Below are 26821 nucleotides of genomic sequence, written 5' to 3'. Positions count from 1 at the left end.
TTCGACATTCGACATTTCGACATTCGACATTCACATTCGACATTCGACATTTCGACATTTCGACATTCGACATTCACATTCGACATTCGACATTTTGACTTTCGACATTCGACATTTCGACATTCGACATTCACATTCGACATGCGACATTTCAACATTTCGACATTCACATTCGACATTCACATTCGACATTCACATTCGACATTCGACATTTCGACATTCGACATTTCGACAATCGACATTTCGACATTTCAACATTCACATTTGACAATCGACATTCGACATTTCGACATTCGACATTTCGACATTCACATTCTACATTCACATTCGACATTCGACATTCACATTTGACATTCGACATTCACATTCGACAATCGACATTTCGACTTTCGACATTCGACATTCGACATATCGACTTTCGACATTCGACATTCACATTCGACATTTCGACTTTCGACATTCGACATTCGACATTTCGACTTTCGACATTCGACATTTCGATGTTCGACATTTCGACATTCGACATTCACATTCGACATTCGACATTCACATTTGACATTCGACATTCGACATTACGACATTCGACATTCAAATTCGACATTCGACATTCGACATTTCGACATTCGACATTTCGACATTCACATTCACATTCGACATATCGACATTTCGACATTCACATTCGACATTCGACATTTCGACTTTCGACATTCACATTCGATATTTGCATTTCGACAATCGACATTTCGACATTTCGACATTCACATTCGACATTCACATTTGACATTCGACATTCACATTTGACAATCGACATTCGACATTTCGACATTCGACATTTCGACATTCGACATTCACATTCGACATTCGACATTTGACATTTGACATTCGACATTCACATTCGACATTCGACATTTCGACATTCGACATTCACATTTGACATTCGACATTCATATTCGACAATCGACATTTCGACTTTCGACATTCGACATTCGACATTTCGACTTTCGACATTCGACATTCACATTCGACATTTCGACTTTCGACATTCGACATTCCGACTTTCGACATTCGACATTTCGACGTTCGACATTTCGACATTCGACATTCACATTCGACATTCGACATTCACATTTGACATTCGACATTCGACATTACGACATTCGACATTCAAATTCGACATTCGACATTCGACATTTCGACATTCGACATTTCGACATTCGACATTTCGACATTCACATTCGACATTTCGACGTTCCGACATTCACATTCGACATTCGACATTTCGACTTTCGACATTCACATTCGATATTTGCATTTCGACAATCGACATTTCGACATTTCGACATTCACATTCGACATTCACATTTGACATTCGACATTCACATTTGACAATCGACATTCGACATTTCGACATTCGACATTTCGACATTTCGACATGTCGACATTCATATTCGACATTCGACATTCGACATTCGACATTCACATTCGACATTCGACATTTGACATTTGACATTCGACATTCACATTCGACATTCGACATTTCGACATTCGACATTCACATTCGACATTCGACATTTTGACATTCAACATTCGACATTTCGACATTCGACATTCGACATTCACATTTGACATTTGACATTCACATTCGACATTCGACATTTCGACATTCACATTCGACATTTCGACTTTTGACATTCGACATTTCGACATTCGACATTCACATTCGACATTCGACATTCGACATTCGACATTTCAACATTCGACATTTCGAGATTCGACATTCACATTCGACATTTCGACATTTCGACATTCACATTCAACATTCGACATTCACATTCGACATTCGACATTCGACATTTCGACATTTGACATTTCGACATTTCGACATGTCGACATTCATATTCGACATTCGACATTCGACATTCACATTCGACATTCGACATTTGACATTTGACATTCGACATTCACATTCGACATTCGACATTTCGACATTCGACATTCACATTCGACATTCGACATTTTGACATTCAACATTTCGACATTCGACATTCGACATTCACATTTGACATTTGACATTCACATTCGACATTCGACATTTCGACATTCACATTCGACATTTCGACTTTTGACATTCGACATTCACATTCGACATTCGACATTCACATTCGACATTCGACATTCACATTCGACATTCGACATTCGACATTCACATTCGACATTCGACATTCGACATTTTGACTTTCGACATTCGACATTTCGAAATTCGACATTCACATTCGACATGCGACATTTCGACATTCGACATTCACATTCGACATTCGACATTCACATTCGACATTCGACATTTCGACATTTCGACATTCGACATTCGACATTCGACATTCGACATTTCGACATTTCGACATTCACATTCGACATTCGACATTTCGACATTCACATTTGACATTTCGACTTTTGACATTCGACATTTCGACATTCGACATTCACATTCGACATTCGACATTTTGACTTTCGACATTCGACATTTCGACATTCGACATTCACATTCGACATGCGACATTTCGACATTCGACATTCACATTCGACATTCGACATTCACATTCGACATTCGACATTTCGACATTTCGACATTCGACATTCGACATTCGACATTTTGACTTTCGACATTTCGACATTCGACATTCACATTCGACATGCGACATTTCAACATTTCGACATTCACATTCGACATTCACATTCGACATTTCGAAATTTCAACATTCACATTTGACAATCGACATTCGACATTTCGACATTCACATTCGACATTCAAATTCGACATTCGACATTCACACTTGACATTCGACATTCACATTCGACAATCGACATTTCGACTTTCGACATTCGACATTCGACATTTCGACATTCGACATTTCGACTTTCGACATTCGACATTCACATTCGACATTTCGACTTTCGACATTCGACATTCGACATTTCGACTTTCGACATTCGACATTTCGACGTTCGACATTTCGACATTCGACATTCACATTCGACATTTGACATTCGACATTTCAACATTCGACATTCGACATACACATTCGACATTCGACATTTCGACAATCACATTCGACATTCGACATTCGACATTTCGACATTTCGACATTCAACATTCACATTCGACATTCGACATTCGACATTTCGACATTTCGACATTTGACATTCACATTCGACATTCGACATTTCGACATTCACATTCGACATTTCGACTTTTGACATTCGACATTTCGACATTCGACATTCACATTCGACATTCGACATTCGACATTAGACATTTCAACATTCGACATTTCGACATTCGAAATTCACATTCGACATTCGACATTTCGACATTCGACATTCACATTCGACATTCGACATTTCGACATTTCGACATTCGACATTCACATTCGACATTCGACATTTTGACTTTCGACATTCGACATTTCGACATTCGACATTCACATTCGACATGCGACATTTCAACATTTCGACATTCACATTCGACATTCACATTCGACATTCACATTCGACATTCGACATTTCGACATTCGACATTTCGACAATCGACATTTCGACATTTCAACATTCACATTTGACAATCGACATTCGACATTTCGACATTCGACATTTCGACATTCACATTCTACATTCACATTCGACATTCGACATTCACATTTGACATTCGACATTCACATTCGACAATCGACATTTCGACATTCGACATTCGACATATCGACTTTCGACATTCGACATTCACATTCGACATTTCGACTTTCGACATTCGACATTCGACATTTCGACTTTCGACATTCGACATTTCGATGTTCGACATTTCGACATTCGACATTCACATTCGACATTCGACATTCACATTTGACATTCGACATTCGACATTACGACATTCGACATTCAAATTCGACATTCGACATTCGACATTTCGACATTCGACATTTCGACATTCACATTCACATTCGACATATCGACATTTCGACATTCACATTCGACATTCGACATTTCGACTTTCGACATTCACATTCGATATTTGCATTTCGACAATCGACATTTCGACATTTCGACATTCACATTCGACATTCACATTTGACATTCGACATTCACATTTGACAATCGACATTCGACATTTCGACATTCGACATTTCGACATTCGACATTCGACATTCACATTCGACATTCGACATTTGACATTTGACATTCGACATTCACATTCGACATTCGACATTTCGACATTCGACATTCACATTCGACATTCGACATTCACATTCGACATTCGACATTTGACATTTGACATTCGACATTCACATTCGACATTTTGACATTTCGACATTCGACATTCACATTCGACATTTGACATTCACATTCGACATTCGACATTTCGACATTTCGACATTACGACATTTCGACATTCACATTCGATATTTTGACATTCGACATTCACATTCGACATTCGACATTTCGACTTTTGACATTTTGACTTTCGACATTTCGACATTCACATTTAACATTCAACATTCACATTTAACATTCGACATTTCGACATTCGACATTCGACATTTCGACATTTCGACATTCACATTCGACATTTGACATTCACATTCGACATTTCGACATTCGACATTCACATTCGACATTCAACATTCAACATTCACATTCGACATTCGACATTTCAACATTTCGACATTTGACATTCAAATTCGACATTCGACATTCATAATCGACATTTCGACATTTTGACATTTCGACATTCGACATTTCGACAATCGACATTCACATTCGACATTTGACATTCGACATTTCGACATTCGACATTCACATCCGACATTTCGACATTCACAATCGACATTCGACATTCGACATTTCGACATTTCTACAGCCGACATTCACATTCGACATTTCGACATTCACATTCGACATTTCGACTTTTGACATTCGACATTTCAACATTCGACATTCACATTCGACATTTGACATTCGACATTCGACATTCGACATTTCAACATTCGACATTTCGACATTCGACATTCACATTCGACATTTCGACATTTCGACATTCGACTTTCACATTCGACATTCACATTCGACTTTCGACATTCACATTCGACATTCGACATTCGACATTCACATTCGACATTTTCACATTCGACATTCGACAATTCGACTTTCGACATTCGACAATTCGACAATTCGACATTCGACATTCGACATTTCGACATTTCGACATTCGACATTTCGACATTTCGACATTCGACATTCGACATTTGACATTCGACATTCGACATTCACATTCGACATTCGACATTTCGACTTTCAACATTCGACATTTCGAGATTCGACATTCACATTCGACATTTCGACATTCACATTCGACATTCGACATTTTGACTTTCGACATTTCGACATTCGACATTCACATTTGACATTCGACATTCGACATTCACATTCGACATTCGACATTCACATTCGAAATTCGACATTTCGACATTTCGACATTCGACATTCACATTCGACATTCGACATTCACATTCGACATTCGACATTCACATTCGACATTCGACATTCACATTCGACATTCGACATTTCGACATTACGACATTACGACATTTCGACATTACGACATTCACATTCGACATTCGACATTTCGACATTCGACATTTCGACATTTTGACATTCGACATTCACATTTAACATTCAACATTCAACATTCACATTTAACATTCGACATTTCGACATTTCGACATTTCGACATTCGACATTCGACATTTCGACATTTCGACATTCACATTCGCCATTTGACATTCACATTCGACATTCGACTTTCGACATTCGACATTCGACATTCACATTCGACATTCAACATTCACATTCGACATTCGACATTTCAACATTTCGACATTCGACATTCAAATTCGACATTCGACATTCATAATCGACATTTCGACATTTTGACATTTCGACATTCGACATTTCGACAATCGACATTCACATTCGACATTTGACATTCGACATTTCGACATTCGACATTCACATCCGACATTCGACATTTCGACATTCACATTCGACATTCAACATTTGACATTTCGACATTTCGACAGCCGACATTCACATTCGACATTTCGACATTCACATTCGACATTTCGACTTTTGACATTCGACATTTCAACTTTCGACATTCACATTCGACATTCGACATTTCGACATTTCGACATTCGACATTCGACAATCGACATTTCGACATTTCGACATTCACATTCGACATTTGACATTCACATTCGACATTCACATTCGACATTCGACATTTCGACATTTCGAGATTCGACATTCACATTCGACATTTCGACTTTCACATTCGACATTCGACATTTTGACTTTCGACATTTCGACATTCGACATTCACATTTGACATTCGACATTCGACATTCACATTCGACATTCGACATTCACATTAGACATTCGACATTTCGACATTTCGACATTCGACATTCACATTCGACATTCGACATTCACAAGCGACATTCGACATTCACATTCGACATTCGACATTCACATTCGACATTCGACATTTCGACATTACGACATTACGACATTTCGACATTACGACATTCACATTCGACATTCGACATTTCGACATTCGACATTTCGGCATTTTGACATTCGACATTCACATTTAACATTCAACATTCAACATTCACATTTAACATTCGACATTTCGACATTTCGACATTTCGACATTCGACATTCGACATTTCGACATTTCGACATTCACATTCGCCATTTGACATTCACATTCGACATTCGACTTTCGACATTCGACATTCGACATTCACATTCGACTTTCAACATTCACATTCGACATTCGACATTTCAACATTTCGACATTCGACATTCAAATTCGACATTCGACATTCATAATCGACATTTCGACATTTTGACATTTCGACATTCGACATTTCGACTATCGACATTCACATTCGACATTTGACATTCGACATTTCGACATTCGACATTCACATCCGACATTCGACATTTCGACATTCACATTCGACATTCGACATTCGACATTTCGACATTTCGACAGCCGACATTCACATTCGACATTTCGACATTCACATTCGACATTTCGACTTTTGACATTCGACATTTCAACATTCGACATTCGACATTTTGACATTTCGACATTCGACAATCGACATTTCGACATTTCGACATTCACATTCGACATTTGACATTCACATTCGACATTCACATTCGACATTCGACATTTCGACATTTCGACATTCGACATTCAAATTCGACATTCAAATTCGACATTCGACATTCAAAATCGACATTTCGACAATTCGACATTCGACATTTCGACAATCGACATTCACATTCGACATTTGACATTTCGACATTCGACATTCACATCCGACATTCGACATTCGACATTTCGACATTTCGACAGCCGACATTCACATTCGACATTCGACATTTCGACATTCACATTCGACATTTCGACTTTTGACATTCGACATTTCAACATTCGACATTCACATTCGACATTTGACATTCGACATTCGACATTCGACATTTCAACATTCGACATTTCGACATTCGACATTCACATTCGACATTCGACATTTTGACATTTCGACATTCGACATTCACATTCGACATTCACATTCGACATTCACATTCGACATTCACATTCGACATTCGACATTCACATTTGACATTCACATTCGACATTCGACATTTCGACTTTCAACATTCGACATCTTGACATTCGACATTCACATTTGACAATCGACATTCACATTCGACATTTGACATTCGACATTTCGACATTTCGACATTCGACATTCACATTCGACATTTCGACTTTCGACATTCAACATTTCGACATTCGACATTCACATTCGACATTCGATATTCACATTTGACATTCGACATTCGACATTCGACATTTCGACATTTCGCCATTCACATTCGACATTCGACATTTCGACATTTCGCCATTCACATTCGACATTCGACATTTCGACATTTCAACATTCGACATTCACATTCGACATTTGACATTCGACATTCGACATTCGACATTTCAACATTCGACATTTCGACATTCGACATTCACATTCGACATTCGACATTTTGACATTTCGACATTCGACATTCACATTCGACATTCACATTCGACATTCACATTCGACATTCACATTCGACATTCGACATTCACATTTGACATTCACATTCGACATTCGACATTTCGACTTTCAACATTCGACATCTTGACATTCGACATTCACATTTGACAATCGACATTCACATTCGACATTTGACATTCGACATTTCGACATTTCGACATTCGACATTCACATTCGACATTTCGACTTTCGACATTCAACATTTCGACATTCGACATTCACATTCGACATTCGATATTCACATTTGACATTCGACATTCGACATTCGACATTTCGACATTTCGACATTCACATTCGACATTTCGACTTTTGACATTCGACATTTCGACATTTCGACATTCACTTTCGACATTTGACATTCACATTCGACATTCACATTCGACATTTGACATTCACATTCGACATTTGACATTCGACATTTCGACATTTCGACATTCGACATTCACATTCGACATTCACATTTGACATTCGACATTCACATTCGACATTTCGACAATCGACATTTCGACATTTCAACATTCACATTTGACATTCGACTTTCGACATTCACATTCGACATTCGACATTTCGACATTTCGACATTCGACATTCACATTCGACATTCGACATTCGACATTCACATTCGACATTCGACATTCGACATTCACATTCGACATTCGACAATTCGACATTCGACATTTCGACATTCGACATTCACATTCGACATTCACATTCGACATTCGACATTCGACATTCACATTCGACATTTCGACATTCGACATTCACATTCGACAATTCGACATTCGACATTTCGACATTCGACATTCACATTCGACATTCACATTCGACATTCGACATTCGACATTCACATTCGACAATCGACATTCGACATTCACATTCGACATTCGACATTTCGACATTTTGACATTTCGACATTCGACATTCGACTTTCGACATTCACATTCGACATTCACATTCGACATTCGACATTCACATTCGACATTCGACATTCGACATTCACATTCGACATTCGACATTCGACATTCACATTCGACATTCAACATTCGACATTCGACATTTCGACATTTCGACATTCACATTCGACATTTGACATTCACATTCGACATTCACATTCGACATTCGACATTTCGACATTTCGACATTCGACATTCAAATTCGACATTCATAATCGACATTTCGACATTTCGACCTTCGACATTCAAATTCGACATTCAAATTCGACATTCGACATTCATAATCGACATTTCAACATTTCGACAATTCGACATTCGACATTTCGACAATCGACATTCACATTCGACATTTGACATTCGACATTTCGACATTCGACATTCATATCCGACCTTCCACATTCGACATTTCGACATTTCGACAGCCGACATTCACATTTGACATTTCGACATTCACATTCGACATTTCGACTTTTGACATTCGACATTTCAACATTCGACATTCACATTCGACATATGACATTCGACATTCGACATTTCAACATTCGACATTTCGACATTCGACATTCACATTCGACATTCACATTCGACATTCACATTCGACATTCACATTCGACATTCGACATTCACATTTGACATTCGACATTCACATTCGACATTCGACATTTCGACTTTCAACATTCGACATCTTGACATTCGACATTCACATTTGACAATCGACATTCACATTTGACATTCGACATTCACATTCGACATTTGACATTCGACATTTCGACATTTCGACATTCGACATTCACATTCGACATTCGACATTTCGACTTACAACATTCGACATTTCGACATTCGACATTCACATTCGACATTCGATATTCAAATTTGACATTCGACATTCGACATTCGACATTTCGACATTTCGACATTCACATTCGACATTCGACATTTCAACATTTCGACATTCGACATTCACATTTGACATTCACATTCGACATTTCGACATTTCGACATTCGACATTCAAATACGACATTCATAATCGACATTTCGACATTTCGACATTCGACATTTCGACAATCGACATTCACATTCGACATTTGACATTCGACATTTCGACATTCGACATTCACATCCGACATTTCGACATTCACAATCGACATTCGACATTCGACATTTCGACATTTCTACAGCCGACATTCACATTCGACATTTCGACATTCACATTCGACATTTCGACTTTTGACATTCGACATTTCAACATTCGACATTCACATTCGACATTTGACATTCGACATTCGACATTCGACATTTCAACATTCGACATTTCGACATTCGACATTCACATTCGACATTTCGACATTTCGACATTCGACTTTCACATTCGACATTCACATTCGACTTTCGACATTCACATTCGACATTCGACATTCGACATTCACATTCGACATTTTCACATTCGACATTCGACAATTCGACTTTCGACATTCGACAATTCGACAATTCGACATTCGACATTCGACATTTCGACATTTCGACATTCGACATTTCGACATTTCGACATTCGACATTCGACATTTGACATTCGACATTCGACATTCACATTCGACATTCGACATTTCGACTTTCAACATTCGACATTTCGAGATTCGACATTCACATTCGACATTTCGACATTCACATTCGACATTCGACATTTTGACTTTCGACATTTCGACATTCGACATTCACATTTGACATTCGACATTCGACATTCACATTCGACATTCACATTCGACATTCGACATTTCGACATTTCGACATTCGACATTCACATTCGACATTCGACATTCACATTCGACATTCGACATTCACATTCGACATTCGACATTCACATTCGACATTCGACATTTCGACATTACGACATTACGACATTTCGACATTACGACATTCACATTCGACATTCGACATTTCGACATTCGACATTTCGACATTTTGACATTCGACATTCACATTTAACATTCAACATTCAACATTCACATTTAACATTCGACATTTCGACATTTCGACATTTCGACATTCGACATTCGACATTTCGACATTTCGACATTCACATTCGCCATTTGACATTCACATTCGACATTCGACTTTCGACATTCGACATTCGACATTCACATTCGACATTCAACATTCACATTCGACATTCGACATTTCAACATTTCGACATTCGACATTCAAATTCGACATTCGACATTCATAATCGACATTTCGACATTTTGACATTTCGACATTCGACATTTCGACAATCGACATTCACATTCGACATTTGACATTCGACATTTCGACATTCGACATTCACATCCGACATTCGACATTTCGACATTCACATTCGACATTCAACATTTGACATTTCGACAGCCGACATTCACATTCGACATTTCGACATTCACATTCGACATTTCGACTTTTGACATTCGACATTTCAACTTTCGACATTCACATTCGACATTCGACATTTCGACATTTCGACATTCGACATTCGACAATCGACATTTCGACATTTCGACATTCACATTCGACATTTGACATTCACATTCGACATTCACATTCGACATTCGACATTTCGACATTTCGAGATTCGACATTCACATTCGACATTTCGACTTTCACATTCGACATTCGACATTTTGACTTTCGACATTTCGACATTCGACATTCACATTTGACATTCGACATTCGACATTCACATTCGACATTCGACATTCACATTCGACATTCGACATTTCGACATTTCGACATTCGACATTCACATTCGACATTCGACATTCACATTCGACATTCGACATTCACATTCGACATTCGACATTTCGACATTACGACATTACGACATTTCGACATTACGACATTCACATTCGACATTCGACATTTCGACATTACGACATTACGACATTTCGACATTCGACATTCATATCCGACCTTCCACATTCGACATTTCGACATTTCGACAGCCGACATTCACATTTGACATTTCGACATTCACATTCGACATTTCGACTTTTGACATTCGACATTTCAACATTCGACATTCACATTCGACATATGACATTCGACATTCGACATTCGACATTTCAACATTCGACATTTCGACATTCGACATTCACATTCGACATTCACATTCGACATTCACATTCGACATTCACATTCGACATTCGACATTCACATTTGACATTCGACATTCACATTCGACATTCGACATTTCGACTTTCAACATTCGACATCTTGACATTCGACATTCACATTTGACAATCGACATTCACATTTGACATTCGACATTCACATTCGACATTTGACATTCGACATTTCGACATTTCGACATTCGACATTCACATTCGACATTCGACATTTCGACTTACGACATTCGACATTTCGACATTCGACATTCACATTCGACATTCGATATTCAAATTTGACATTCGACATTCGACATTCGACATTTCGACATTTCGACATTCACATTCGACATTCGACATTTTGACATTTCGACATTCGACATTCACATCCGACATTCGACATTTCGACATTCACATTCGACATTTCGACTTTTGACATTCAACATTTCGACATTCGACATTCACATTCGACATTTGACATTCGAAATTTCAACATTCGACATTCGACATACACATTCGACATTCGACATTTCGACATTTCGACATTCAACATTCACATTCGACATTCGACATTTCGACATTTGGACATTCACATTCGACATTTCGACATTTCGACATTCGACATTCACATTCGACATTCGACATTTCGACATTCACATTCGACATTTCGACTTTTGACATTCGACATTTCGACATTCGACATTCACATTCGACATTCGACATTAGACATTAGACATTTCAACATTCGACATTTCGACATTCGAAATTCACATTCGACATTCGACATTTCGACATTTCGACATTCGACATTCACATTCGACATTCGACATTCGACATTTTGACTTTCGACATTCGACATTTCGACATTCGACATTCACATTCGTCATGCGACATTTCAACATTTCGACATTCACATTCGACATTCACATTCGACATTCGACATTTCGACATTCGACATTTCGACAATCGACATTTCGACATTTCAACATTCACATTTGACAATCGACATTCGACATTTCGACATTCGACATTTCGACATTCACATTCGACATTCAAATTCGACATTCGACATTCACATTTGACATTCGACATTCACATTCGACAATCGACATTTCGACTTTCGACATTCGACATTCGACATTTCGACTTTTGACATTCGACATTCACATTCGACATTTCGACTTTCGACATTCGACATTCGACATTTCGACTTTCGACATTCGACATTTCGACTTTCGACATTCGACATTTCGACGTTCGACATTTCGACATTCGACATTCACATTCGACATTCGACATTCACATTTGACATTCGACATTCGACATTACGACATTCGACATTCAAATTCGACATTCGACATTTCGACATTCGACATTTCGACATTCACATTCACATTCGACATTTCGACATTTCGACATTCACATTCGACATTCGACATTTCGACTTTCGACATTCACATTCGATATTTGCATTTCGACAATCGACATTTCGACATTTCGACATTCACATTCGACATTCACATTTGACATTCGACATCGACATTCGACATTTCGTCATTCGACATTCGACATTCGACATTTCAACATTCGACATTTCAACATTCGAGATTCGACATTCACATTCGACATCGACATTTGACATTTGACATTCGACATTCACATTCGACATTCGACATTTTGACATTTCGACATTCGACATTCACATTCGACATTCGACATTTGACATTTGACATTTGACATTCGACATTCACATTCGACATTCGACATTTTGACATTTCGACTTTCGACATTCAAATTCGACATTCGACATTCATAATCGACATTTCGACATTTTGACATTTCGACATTCGACATTTCGACAATCGACATTCACATTCGACATTTGACATTCGACATTTCGACATTCGACATTCACATCGGACATTTCGACATTCACAATCGACATTCGACATTCGACATTTCGACATTTCGACAGCCGACATTCACATTCGACATTTCGACATTCACATTCGACATTTCGACTTTTGACATTCGACATTTCAACATTCGACATTCACATTCGACATTTGACATTCGACATTCGACATTCGACATTTCAACATTCGACATTTCGACATTCGACATTCACATTCGACATTTCGACATTTCGACATTCGACTTTCACATTCGACATTCACATTCGACTTTCGACATTCACATTCGACATTCGACATTCGACATTCACATTCGACATTTTCACATTCGACATTCGACAATTCGACTTTCGACATTCGACAATTCGACATTCGACATTTCGACATTTCGACATTCGACATTTCGACATTTCGACATTCGACATTCGACATTCGACATTCGACATTCACATTCGACATTTCGACTTTCGACATTCGACATTTCGAGATTCGACATTCACATTCGACATTCGACATTTTGACTTTCGACATTTCGACATTCGACATTCACATTTGACATTCGACATTCGACATTCACATTCGACATTCGACATTCACATTCGACATTTCGACATTCGACATTCACATTCGACATTCGACATTCACATTCGACATTCGACATTCGACATTCACATTCGACATTCGACATTTCGACATTACGACATTTCGACATTACGACATTTCGACATTCACATTCGACATTCGACATTTCGACATTCGACATTCGACATTTCGACTTTCGACATTTCGACATTTTGACATTCGACATTCACATTTAACATTCAACATTCAACATTCACATTTAACATTCGACATTTCGACATTTCGACATTCACATTCGCCATTTGACATTCACATTCGACATTCGACTTTCGACATTCGACATTCGACATTCACATTCGACATTCAACATTCACATTCGACATTCGACATTTCAACATTTCAACATTCGACATTCAAATTCGACATTCGACATTCATAATCGACATTTCGACATTTTGACATTTCGACATTCGACATTTCGACAATCGACATTCACATTCGACATTTGACATTCGACATTTCGACATTCGACATTCACATCCGACATTCGACATTTCGACATTCACATTCGACATTCGACATTCGACATTTCGACATTTCGACAGCCAACATTCACATTCGACATTTCGACATTCACATTTGACATTTTGACTTTTGACATTCGACATTTCAACTTTCGACATTCACATTTGACATTCGACATTTCGACATTTCGACATTCGACATTCGACAATCGACATTTCGACATTTCGACATTCACATTCGACATTTGACATTCACATTCGACATTCACATTCGACATTCGACATTTCGACATTTTGACATTCGACATTCAAATTCGACATTCGACATTCATAATCGACATTTCGACAATTCGACATTCGACATTTCGACAATCGACATTCACATTCGACATTTGACATTCGACATTTCGACATTCGACATTCACATCCGACATTCGACATTCACATCCGACATTCGACATTCGACATTTCGACATTTCGACAGCCGACATTCACATTCGACATTTCGACTTTTGACATTCGACATTTCAACATTCGACATTCACATTCGACATTTGACATTCGACGTTCGACATTCGACATTTCAACATTCGACATTTCGACATTCGACATTCACATTCGACATTCGACATTTCGACATTTCGACATTCGACATTCACATTCCACATTCACATTCGACATTCACATTCGACATTCGACATTCACATTTGACATTCACATTCGACATTCGACATTCCGACTTTCAACATTCGACATCTTGACATTCGACATTCACATTTGACAATCGACATTCACATTTGACATTCGACATTCACATTCGACATTTGACATTCGACATTTCGACATTTCGACATTCGACATTCACATTCGACATTCGACATTTCGACTTTCGACATTCGACATTTCGACATTCGACATTCACATTCGACATTCGATATTTACATTTGACATTCGACATTCGACATTTCGACATTTCGACATTCACATTCGACATTCGACATTTCGACATTTCGACATTCGACATTCACATCCGACATTCGACATTTCGACATTCACATTCGACATTTCGACTTTTGACATTCGACATTTCGACATTTCGACATTCACTTTCGACATTTTACATTCGACATTTCAACATTCAACATTCGACATACACATTCGACATTCGACATTTCGACAATCACATTCGACATTCGACATTCGACATTCGACATTTCGACATTTCGACATTTGACATTCACATTCGACATTCGACATTTCGACATTCACATTCGACATTTCGACTTTTGACATTCGACATTTCGACATTTGACATTCACATTCGACATTTCGACATGTCGACATTCACATTCAACATTCGACATTTGACATTCGACATTCACATTCGACATTCGACATTCACATTTGACATTCGACATTCGACATTACGACATTCGACATTCAAATTCGACATTCGACATTTCGACATTCGACATTTCGACATTCACATTCACATTCGACATTTCGACATTTCGACATTCACATTCGACATTCGACATTTCGACTTTCGACATTCACATTCGATATTTGCATTTCGACAATCGACATTTCGACATTTCGACATTCACATTCGACATTCACATTTGACATTCGACATCGACATTCGACATTTCGTCATTCGACATTCGACATTCGACATTTCAACATTCGACATTCGACATTTCAACATTCGAGATTCGACATTCACATTCGACATCGACATTTGACATTTGACATTCGACATTCACATTCGACATTCGACATTTTGACATTTCGACATTCGACATTCACATTCGACATTCGACATTTGACATTTGACATTCGACATTCACATTCGACATTCGACATTTTGACATTTCGACATTCGACATTCACATTCGACATTCGACATTCACATTCGACATTCGACATTTCGACATTTCGACATTCGACATTCACATTCGACATTCGACATTTTGACATTTCGACATTCGACATTCACATTCGACATTCGACATTCACATTCGACATTCGACATTCACATTCGACATTCGACATTTCGTCATTTCGACATTACGACATTTCGACATTCACATTCGACATTTCGACATTCGACATTCACATTCGACATTCGACATTTCGACTTTCGACATTTCGACTTTTGACATTTCGACATTCACATTTAACATTCAACATTCACATTTAACATTCGACATTTCGACATTTCGACATTTCGACATTCGACATTCAACATTTCGACATTTCGACATTCACATTCGACATTTGACATTCACATTCGACATTCGACTTTCGACATTCGACATTTCGACATTCGACATTCACATTCGACATTCAACATTCAACATTCACATTCGACATTCGACATTTCAACATTTCGACTTTCGACATTCAAATTCGACATTCGACATTCATAATCGACATTTCGACATTTTGACATTTCGACATTCGACATTTCGACAATCGACATTCACATTCGACATTTGACATTCGACATTTCGACATTCGACATTCACATCGGACATTTCGACATTCACAATCGACATTCGACATTCGACATTTCGACATTTCGACAGCCGACATTCACATTCGACATTTCGACATTCACATTCGACATTTCGACTTTTGACATTCGACATTTCAACATTCGACATTCACATTCGACATTTGACATTCGACATTCGACATTCGACATTTCAACATTCGACATTTCGACATTCGACATTCACATTCGACATTTCGACATTTCGACATTCGACTTTCACATTCGACATTCACATTCGACTTTCGACATTCACATTCGACATTCGACATTCGACATTCACATTCGACATTTTCACATTCGACATTCGACAATTCGACTTTCGACATTCGACAATTCGACATTCGACATTCGACATTTCGACATTTCGACATTCGACATTTCGACATTTCGACATTCGACATTCGACATTCGACATTCGACATTCACATTCGACATTTCGACTTTCGACATTCGACATTTCGAGATTCGACATTCACATTCGACATTCGACATTTTGACTTTCGACATTTCGACATTCGACATTCACATTTGACATTCGACATTCGACATTCACATTCGACATTCGACATTCACATTCGACATTTCGACATTTCGACATTCGACATTCACATTCGACATTCGACATTCACATTCGACATTCGACATTCGACATTCACATTCGACATTCGACATTTCGACATTACGACATTTCGACATTACGACATTTCGACATTCACATTCGACATTCGACATTTCGACATTCGACATTCGACATTTCGACTTTCGACATTTCGACATTTTGACATTCGACATTCACATTTAACATTCAACATTCACATTTAACATTCGACATTTCGACATTTCGACATTCACATTCGCCATTTGACATTCACATTCGACATTCGACTTTCGACATTCGACATTCGACATTCACATTCGACATTCAACATTCACATTCGACATTCGACATTTCAACATTTCAACATTCGACATTCAAATTCGACATTCGACATTCATAATCGACATTTCGACATTTTGACATTTCGACATTCGACATTTCGACAATCGACATTCACATTCGACATTTGACATTCGACATTTCGACATTCGACATTCACATCCGACATTCGACATTTCGACATTCACATTCGACATTCGACATTCGACATTTCGACATTTCGACAGCCAACATTCACATTCGACATTTCGACATTCACATTTGACATTTTGACTTTTGACATTCGACATTTCAACTTTCGACATTCACATTTGACATTCGACATTTCGACATTTCGACATTCGACATTCGACAATCGACATTTCGACATTTCGACATTCACATTCGACATTTGACATTCACATTCGACATTCACATTCGACATTCGACATTTCGACATTTTGACATTCGACATTCAAATTCGACATTCGACATTCATAATCGACATTTCGACAATTCGACATTCGACATTTCGACAATCGACATTCACATTCGACATTTGACATTCGACATTTCGACATTCGACATTCACATCCGACATTCGACATTCACATCCGACATTCGAAATTCGACATTTCGACATTTCGACAGCCGACATTCACATTCGACATTTCGACTTTTGACATTCGACATTTCAACATTCGACATTCACATTCGACATTTGACATTCGACGTTCGACATTCGACATTTCAACATTCGACATTTCGACATTCGACATTCACATTCGACATTCGACATTTCGACATTTCGACATTCGACATTCACATTCCACATTCACATTCGACATTCACATTCGACATTCGACATTCACATTTGACATTCACATTCGACATTCGACATTCCGACTTTCAACATTCGACATCTTGACATTCGACATTCACATTTGACAATCGACATTCACATTTGACATTCGACATTCACATTCGACATTTGACATTCGACATTTCGACATTTCGACATTCGACATTCACATTCGACATTCGACATTTCGACTTTCGACATTCGACATTTCGACATTCGACATTCACATTCGACATTCGATATTTACATTTGACATTCGACATTCGACATTTCGACATTTCGACATTCACATTCGACATTCGACATTTCGACATTTCGACATTCGACATTCACATCCGACATTCGACATTTCGACATTCACATTCGACATTTCGACTTTTGACATTCGACATTTCGACATTTCGACATTCACTTTCGACATTTTACATTCGACATTTCAACATTCAACATTCGACATACACATTCGACATTCGACATTTCGACAATCACATTCGACATTCGACATTCGACATTCGACATTTCGACATTTCGACATTTGACATTCACATTCGACATTCGACATTTCGACATTCACATTCGACATTTCGACTTTTGACATTCGACATTTCGACATTTGACATTCGACATTCGACATTCGACATTCGACATTCGAAATTCACATTCGACATTCGACATTTCGACATTCGACATTCGACATTTCGACATTTCGACATTCGACATTCACATTCGACATTCGACATTCGACATTTTGACTTTCGACATTCGACATTTCGACATTCGACATTCACATTCGACATGCGACATTTCAACATTTCGACATTCACATTCGACATTCACATTCGACATTCGACATTTCGACATTCGACATTTCGACAATCGACATTTCGACATTTCAACATTCACATTTGACAATCGACATTCAACATTTTGACATTCGACATTTCGACATTCACATTCGACATTCAAATTCGACATTCGACATGCACATTTGACATTCGACATTCACATTCGACAATCGACATTTCGACTTTCGCCATTCGACATTCGACATTTCGACTTTCGACATTCGACATTCACATTCGACATTTCGACTTTCGACATTCGACATTCGACATTTCGACTTTCGACATTCGACATTTCGACGTTCGACATTCAAATTCGACATTCGACATTCGACATTCGACATTTCGACATTCGACATTTCGACATTCGACATTTCGACATTCACATTCGACATTTCGACATTTCGACATTCACATTCGACATTCGACATTTCGACTTTCGACATTCACATTCGATATTTGCATTTCGACAATCGACATTTCGACGTTTCGACATTCACATTCGACATTCACATTTGACATTCGACATTCACATTTGACAATCGACATTCGACATTTCGACATTCGACATTTCGACATTTCGACATTCGACATTCACATTCGACATTCGACATTCGACATTTCAACATTCAACATTTCGAGATTCGACATTCACATTCGACATTTCGACATTTTGACATTCACATTCGACATTCGACATTTTGACTTTCGACATTTCGACATTCGACATTCACATTTGACATTCGACATTCACATTCGACATTCGACATTTCGACATTCGACATTTCGACATTTCGACATGTCGACATTCACATTCGACATTCGACATTCACATTCGACATTCGACATTTGACATTTGACATTCGACATTCACATTTAACATTCGACATTTCGACATTTCGACATTCGACATTCAACATTTCGACATTTCGACATTCACATTCGACATTTGACATTCACATTCGACATTTCGACATTCGACATTCACATTCGACATTCAACATTCAACATTCACATTCGACATTCGACATTTCAACATTTCGACATTCGACATTCAAATTCGACATTCGACATTCATAATCGACATTTCGACATTTTGACATTTCGACATTCGACATTTCGACAATCGACATTCACATTCGACATTTGACATTCGACATTTCGACATTCGACATTCACATCCGACATTTCGACATTCACAATCGACATTCGACATTCGACATTTCGACATTTCGACAGCCGACATTCACATTCGACATTTCGACATTCACATTCGACATTTCGACTTTTGACATTCGACATTTCAACATTCGACATTCACATTCGACATTTGACATTCGACATTCGACATTCGACATTTCAACATTCGACATTTCGACATTCGACATTCACATTCGACATTTCGACATTTCGACATTCGACTTTCACATTCGACATTCACATTCGACTTTCGACATTCACATTCGACATTCGACATTCGACATTCACATTCGACATTTTCACATTCGACATTCGACAATTCGACTTTCGACATTCGACAATTCGACATTCGACATTCGACATTTCGACATTTCGACATTCGACATTTCGACATTTCGACATTCGACATTCGACATTTGACATTCGACATTCGACATTCACATTCGACATTCGACATTTCGACTTTCAACATTCGACATTTCGAGATTCGACATTCACATTCGACATTTCGACATTCACATTCGACATTCGACATTTTGACTTTCGACATTTCGACATTCGACATTCACATTTGACATTCGACATTCGACATTCACATTCGACATTCGACATTCACATTCGACATTCGACATTTCGACATTTCGACATTCGACATTCACATTCGACATTCGACATTCACATTCGACATTTGACATTCACATTCGACATTCGACATTCACATTCGACATTCGACATTTCGACATTACGACATTACGACATTTCGACATTACGACATTCACATTCGACATTCGACATTTCGACATTCGACATTTCGACATTTTGACATTCGACATTCACATTTAACATTCAACATTCAACATTCACATTTAACATTCGACATTTCGACATTTCGACATTTCGACATTCGACATTCGACATTTCGACATTTCGACATTCACATTCGCCATTTGACATTCACATTCGACATTCGACTTTCGACATTCGACATTCGACATTCACATTCGACATTCAACATTCACATTCGACATTCGACATTTCAACATTTCGACATTCGACATTCAAATTCGACATTCGACATTCATAATCGACATTTCGACATTTTGACATTTCGACATTCGACATTTCGACAATCGACATTCACATTCGACATTTGACATTCGACATTTCGACATTCGACATTCACATCCGACATTCGACATTTCGACATTCACATTCGACATTCAACATTTGACATTTCGACATTTCGACAGCCGACATTCACATTCGACATTTCGACATTCACATTCGACATTTCGACTTTTGACATTCGACATTTCAACTTTCGACATTCACATTCGACATTCGACATTTCGACATTTCGACATTCGACATTCGACAATCGACATTTTGACATTTCGACATTCACATTCGACATTTGACATTCACATTCGACATTCACATTCGACATTCGACATTTCGACATTTCGAGATTCGACATTCACATTCGACATTCGACATTCACATTCGACATTCACATTCGACATTTTGACTTTCGACATTTCGACATTCGACATTCACATTTGACATTCGACATTCGACATTCACATTCGACATTCGACATTCACATTCGACATTCGACATTTCGACATTTCGACATTCGACATTCACATTCGACATTCGACATTCACATTCGACATTTTGACTTTCGACATTTCGACATTCGACATTCACATTTGACATTCGACATTCGACATTCACATTCGACATTCGACATTCACATTCGACATTCGACATTTCGACATTTCGACATTCGACATTCACATTCGACATTCGACATTCACATTCGACATTCGACATTCACATTCGACATTCGACATTCACATTCGACATTCGACATTTCGACATTACGACATTACGACATTTCGACATTACGACATTCACATTCGACATTCGACATTTCGACATTCGACATTTCGGCATTTTGACATTCGACATTCACATTTAACATTCAACATTCAACATTCACATTTAACATTCTACATTTCGACATTTCGACATTTCGACATTCGACATTCGACATTTCGACATTTCGACATTCACATTCGCCATTTGACATTCACATTCGACTTTCGACATTCGACATTCGACATTCACATTCGACTTTCAACATTCACATTCGACATTCGACATTTCAACATTTCGACATTCGACATTCAAATTCGACATTCGACATTCATAATCGACATTTCGACATTTTGACATTTCGACATTCGACATTTCGACAATCGACATTCACATTCGACATTTGACATTCGACATTTCGACATTCGACATTCACATCCGACATTCGACATTTCGACATTCACATTCGACATTCGACATTCGACATTTCGACATTTCGACAGCCGACATTCACATTCGACATTTCGACATTCACATTCGACATTTCGACTTTTGACATTCGACATTTCAACATTCGACATTCGACATTTCGACATTTCGACATTCGACAATCGACATTTCGACATTTCGACATTCACATTCGACATTTGACATTCAAATTCGACATTCACATTCGACATTCGACATTTCGACATTTCGACATTCGACATTCAAATTCGACATTCAAATTCGACATTCGACATTCAAAATCGACATTTCGACAATTCGACATTCGACATTTCGACAATCGACATTCACATTCGACATTTGACATTTCGACATTTCGACAGCCGACATTCACATTCGACATTCGACATTTCGACATTCACATTCGACATTTCGACTTTTGACATTCGACATTTCAACATTCGACATTCACATTCGACATTTGACATTCGACATTCGACATTCGACATTTCAACATTCGACATTTCGACATTCGACATTCACATTCGACATTCGACATTTCGACATTTCGACATTCGACATTCACATTCGACATTCACATTCGACATTCACATTCGACATTCACATTCGACATTCGACATTCACATTTGACATTCACATTCGACATTCGACATTTCGACTTTCAACATTCGACATCTTGACATTCGACATTCACATTTGACAATCGACATTCACATTTGACATTCGACATTCACATTCGACATTTGACATTCGACATTTCGACATTTCGACATTCGACATTCACATTCGACATTTCGACTTTCGACATTCGACATTTCGACATTCGACATTCACATTCGACATTCGATATTCACATTTGACATTCGACATTCGACATTCGACATTTCGACATTTCGACATTCACATTCGACATTCGACATTTCGACATTTCGACATTCGACATTCACATCCGACATTCGACATTTCGACATTCACATTCGACATTTCGACTTTTGACATTCGACATTTCGACATTTCGACATTCACTTTCGACATTTGACATTCACATTCGACATTCACATTCGACATTTGACATTCACATTCGACATTTGACATTCGACATTTCGACATTTCGACATTCGACATTCACTTTCGACATTCACATTTGACATTCGACATTCACATTCGACATTTCGACAATCGACATTTCGACATTTCAACATTCACATTTGACATTCGACTTTCGACATTCACATTCGACATTCGACATTTCGACATTTCGACATTCGACATTCACATTCGACATTCGACATTCACATTCGACATTCGACATTCACATTCGACATTCGACATTCGACATTCACATTCGACATTCGACAATTCGACATTCGACATTTCGACATTCGACATTCACATTCGACATTCACATTCGACATTCGACATTCGACATTCACATTCGACATTTCGACATTCGACATTCACATTCGACAATTCGACATTCGACATTTCGACATTCGACATTCACATTCGACATTCACATTCGACATTCGACATTCACATTCGACAATCGACATTCGACATTCACATTCGACATTCGACATTTCGACATTTTGACATTTCGACATTCGACATTCGACATTCACATTCGACATTCACATTCGACATTCGACATTCGACATTCACATTCGACATTCGACATTCACATTCGACATTCGACATTTCGACATTCGACATTCGACATTCACATTCGACATTCACATTCGACATTCGACATTCGACATTCACATTCGACATTCGACATTCACATTCGACATTCACATTCGACATTCGACATTCACATTTGACATTCGACATTCACATTCGACATTCGACATTTCGACTTTCAACATTCGACATCTTGACATTCGACATTCACATTTGACAATCGACATTCACATTTGACATTCGACATTCACATTCGACATTTGACATTCGACATTTCGACATTTCGACATTCGACATTCACATTCGACATTCGACATTTCGACTTACGACATTCGACATTTCGACATTCGACATTCACATTCGACATTCGATATTCAAATTTGACATTCGACATTCGACATTCGACATTTCGACATTTCGACATTCACATTCGACATTCGACATTTTGACATTTCGACATTCGACATTCACATCCGACATTCGACATTTCGACATTCACATTCGACATTTCGACTTTTGACATTCGACATTTCGACATTCGACATTCACATTCGACATTTGACATTCGAAATTTCAACATTCGACATTCGACATACACATTCGACATTCGACATTTCGACATTTCGACATTCAACATTCACATTCGACATTCGACATTCGACATTTCGACATTTGGACATTCACATTCGACATTCGACATTTCGACATTCGACTTTCACATTCGACATTCGACATTTCGACATTCACATTCGACATTTCGACTTTTGACATTCGACATTTCGACATTCGACATTCACATTCGACATTCGACATTCGACATTAGACATTTCAACATTCGACATTTCGACATTCGAAATTCACATTCGACATTCGACATTTCGACATTCGACATTTCGACATTTCGACATTCGACATTCACATTCGACATTCGACATTCGACATTTTGACTTTCGACATTCGACATTTCGACATTCGACATTCACATTCGACATGCGACATTTCAACATTTCGACATTCACATTCGACATTCACATTCGACATTCGACATTTCGACATTCGACATTTCGACAATCGACATTT

The sequence above is a fragment of the Dendrobates tinctorius genome, unplaced genomic scaffold, assembly GCF_039654945.1.
Source record: "Dendrobates tinctorius isolate UK_male_01 unplaced genomic scaffold, ASM3965494v1 ptg000127l, whole genome shotgun sequence".
NCBI lineage: Eukaryota > Metazoa > Chordata > Amphibia > Anura > Dendrobatidae > Dendrobates > Dendrobates tinctorius.
Note: the sequence above shows the minus strand (reverse complement) of the source record.